Genomic DNA, 4,397 nt, shown 5'->3' on the forward strand with positions numbered 1-4,397 from the left:
CAGGACAGGACCAACAGCGACACGTTCTCAACACGAGTGACGAGCTGCAGGTGTTACTTTGTATTTCTTTAATAATTATAACTTCAGGGGTGAACATCTCGTTTTGTTGTCAGACACTCTGAAAGATTGGCTCACAATTTCACTCTGGCATTCACCACTCCATCATAAAAGAGAAATCTATTATAGAAGAGGCACAGAAACCAATTTCTCTGCTGACAGCAGCCTTAACACACCACAGCAGTGCATGCCCGGAGCCGTGGGAGGGCCAGTTATTATTTATAACATTTAAAAAATAAAAGTTTTTTATTATTTTTATTATAAATAAACGGTGAACTTTTAAGCTACGATGTATGTGATGTCAGATCGTAACTAAAAAAAAAAACGCAGGCTACGTCAAATAAATTCATGTGTCTGTTGTGATTTGTGATTCGTCCACATTTTAGACCAATCACAGCGTCACACTCTGCCGCCTATTCTGGATTTGTTTATTGTTTATTGTGCATTCTGTAGACTCCCATTTCTGTTTGAATTACAAAATGGATCAGAAATTGGCTTAAAAGGTCTAAGGATTTATTGAAACGATATAGCGATGAAAGAACTGCAGCCGATGGTGCTGCTGGCGACCCTGCACCTGCCGTTGCAGCAGCACGCCTTAATGTCACAAGCTTGACCTCGGCAAACACCGGGGCTGAGTTAGCGAGCCCAGCGAGCCCTTGACTCATCAACGCGGCCGCCACCAACGCTGTCCTCCGAGGCACAGCTCCTTGTGCCCCTACCATCACCACCTGCGTTGCCACACCCTGTACCACCACACCCGCCATCCTCCTCCTCCTCCGTGCCGGTGCCTCCACTACAGACGCTACCTTGCAGCACATCAACAGGTAGGCTACTTTTGGGCCATCAACCGCTCAAAGACCAACAGCCCCAGGTGATCTTGGGGTTAATAAACCCAACCAGGTGAAACTGGATCGTTATCCAGGGAGATTGTTTTCAGGAAAGAAGCGCACTTTTGCCACAGCATGGTACTACAACAGACCATGGCTTGAATATTCGTTAAAAGCAGACGCAGCCTTTTGTTTCCCCTGTAGACAGTTTAAAGTAAATACGTCTTCATCTGATGCGGCTTTTACTGTCAAAGGTTTTTGCGACTGGAAACACGCATTATAGACTGATAAAGGACTGCTAAGGCATGCCGCATCAAAAAACACATTTCATGAGAGAGTTTGTGGAGAGAGAGACAGATACGCGAGGAAAAAAAATAAGGAAATGAGTACTTTTGTGCAGATCAGCTGGCACGGAACCGTTATTACGTGTCAACTGTCGTTGATATTGTAATATATATTGGATTCGCTCAGGTGTGGTAGGAAACACTACCACTTTGTCAGAACCTTCTAATAAATACAGAGGCAGCTTTGTACAAATTAAGTAAGAGGAGAGGAGAGAACAAGAGGAAGCGAGTCCACGGGGCACCAGAAACCACCACTAGACTGTGGAGTCCACTTTTAAATACAATTCAGCAGGGCTAGTTTTACTAGCATTTAACGCGGCACACCACACTAAGAACACGGCATGCAAACACCCTCTGCCGGAGGCACACAACTAGGCAATTATGAACACACACACAGCACACCCACACTGCAATGACCCAACCAACCATTTAGGGCGAGGGCTCCAATTCGTGGTAGCCCCTCCCCTGCTGCTCTTCTTCCATACACTAAAATACTTCTAAAATCCAACATACAACAATATAAATGAGTATACGTAACTCGCCAGTTGGCGAGACCCTCCCCTGGGGTCTAGGCTTGGGACGCCGTCCAACTCCCCAGGGATGGGCTTCGCCGGACGACGTGAACTAAGTCACAGCTGGTGTCCGTGTTGCTTGGGCACCGCCGTGCATAAGGAGGGATCGCGGCTCGCACTCACTAAAACCCCGGCCCTGACTATCTATAGGAGGTAACAGGCCTCCCGATCCGAACACTCGAACGTCTTTCCTGTCTGGCTGTCTTTGTCGCCGGCAGCTCTATCCGCTGCGAACGACACCCTCCCACCTAAAAGAGTGCCGAGTCACATGTAGCGTCCTCCAACCTCCATTCACAGTTCTCCACTGCCTTTTCTCTCTCAGCTGTCAGTTTCCCAGCTGTGAGTCCCTCCGCTGATTAACACACCTGTTTCAGTTCAGTTAATCAGTGCCCATGCAGGGACATTGACATCACAATATTATAGCTTTTTTACCTGTCAACCAACTCCCTCTCAGAGGTGACCACGATTCATTCCACAGCATGTCCGAGTCAGGCAGTGGGCTCTTCCTATCGCTGTTTGAGTATAAGAATGCACAAAGATGCAGAGTTGGACAAAATAATGTTCTAAGTTAGCTCGGCTCATACTTGCCAACCTTGAGACCTCAGAAATAGGGAGCATTTCAAAAGGCAAAATGGGGGGGGGGGGGGGGGGGGGTGCTAGTTTATCGCCGGAGCTGTTAGATTAACATTAACATGCTTATTGTAGTTCTAAGTGCAGCCTGTAGCACCATCCTTGATGGAGCATATGTGTGGGCAGGAAAGGAGTGAGCAGAGAGTAGAGTAGTCGATTCTTGTTCTGTTTTCTGTGACTATCTGCCTCACCCTGTCAGACTTTCAGTTGCGCGCGCTACTAAAGAGACGTGTTACCATGGAAACCAAACAATGGTGTAGCTGTATTAAAGTCCGAGTGGAAACAGTCCTGAGCTATCTGATTTTGTCAGAAATCGGGAGAAATAGGAACCCGGGAGGAAACCGGAAGAGGGCAATGAAATCGGGAGTCTCCCGCGAAAATCGGGAGGGTTGACAAGTATGGCTCAGCTGAGCGAAAGGATGCGCATGCAGTGCATAGAAATAAAACATGCCCAAGGAGGGCTAAACAGTTCATCGTCTCCGTCTCTACTATTTCTCTCCGAGTGCAACGAAGAGGAAGCTGCCATCCTTACCCAGGGTGTCCCTTGCTCGTGATTTACCAGTGTTTGTGTTGCCACGCAAACAATGTTTCAAAAGTGGTTTCTATGTTGCCCTTTATTTGTGTATGTATTTGCGATAAGTGTGTGTCTTTACGCAATGCTGTTGGCCTTGCTGTTTGATATATATTGTGCCGCAGGCCCGCAGCACGTGACGGTTTTTGTGTGCCCTCCCATGAAAATCATATGCCCTCCCTTTTAGACTCGTTCTGGCGCCGGGTCTGCAGCAGTGGAACACAGTCAAAGACAAACAAGGATCTCACAATAAACGACACAGCAGCTTTTTGGCATGTTAAAACTATTATTTTCTACCTCGCTCATGAGAGTAACAGCTGGCGAAATTACAGCCTTGCCTACTGATTTCAAATGTGTGCTCTAAAATGATATTTATAAATGACTATTATCATTATTATAAGCAAGACAATAAATTGACTTTTTTTGTATGAATTTATGTTTCATCCAATCAAAGAGCTTGAAGATTAATCACGGGGGTTGTCGCAAAGCGGACAGGCCTCGGCACAACAATAGCTGAGGATTGTGGGTAGTGTAGTCTCTGGCGCCTCACATGTCAGAGAAAACAAATTGTTTCTCAGAATTGAAGGGGAAAAACACAAAAGCATTGTACACAATTTAAACCTATCAATGTCGTTTAATTAACAAAGGTAATCTGGTGTTTTTGAGTTGAGATATCACTGTCAAATCAATCGACAGTAAGGAGAATACTTACTTCCGGGCAGGTGCGGACTGGGAGGAAAAAGTGGCCCGGGGAATTCATTGACAGACAGGCCCACTTAATGCGCGGCATGTATCGGCCGGCCGGCGACCGAAAGTATGTTATTTAACAAAAAACCCTATGCATTTTATGTTATTTTGGACCATTATTCATATAGTAATCAAATTACCTGAGCCCTTGAGTTGCCTAGCAAAATAGTTACAGCATATATTTAATGATTTTAATGTTAACAGATCATTGATGCAATAACATTTGGACCCAATTTGCCTGACTTGACAATTGGAATAAAACATGAGCGTAAGAAGCATCTTCAATGTGGGTGAGACAATTTAACTGGGGGTGTGGGCAGGTGGTGGACCTCACCTCCTCTAGGGGGGTCCGGGGGTATGACCCCCCGGGAAGATTTTTTTTTAAATGTTGAAGTTAAATGCATCAATCTGGTGCACTTTGAGAGCAAAATTAGGGACTAAATCTATGGATACATCTCTCAACACCCATATGAAACAGCACTGTAAACAGATTTACTTTTTCTTTCAACATTTATTTGAACAACAAGTGGAGGCAAAAGTGACTGCACCCAAAACAATAAACCTGCTAGCTAACTAGCCTAAACTCAGTAACAGAATGTGAGCAACACGTTCTTCTCCACAGCCGTGCAACCTCTGAGTCAGACTTCAC

General features: G+C 45.5%; 1 long non-coding RNA gene across 2 annotated transcripts in view; it reads left to right on the forward strand.

Moving 5' to 3' along the window:
• Window positions 1-517: 517 nt before the first annotated feature.
• The window catches only part of LOC307038738, a 46,839-nt gene continuing 42,959 nt past the window's right edge, over window positions 518-4,397 (forward strand). For both annotated transcript variants that reach the window (XR_013808082.1, XR_013808083.1), the window contains exon 1: window positions 518-881. This is a non-coding gene — a long non-coding RNA (uncharacterized lncRNA). The remainder of the gene's footprint in view (window positions 882-4,397) is intronic.

Source organism: Notothenia rossii, assembly GCF_949606895.1.
Source record: "Notothenia rossii genome assembly, chromosome: 5".
Lineage (NCBI taxonomy): Eukaryota > Metazoa > Chordata > Actinopteri > Perciformes > Nototheniidae > Notothenia > Notothenia rossii.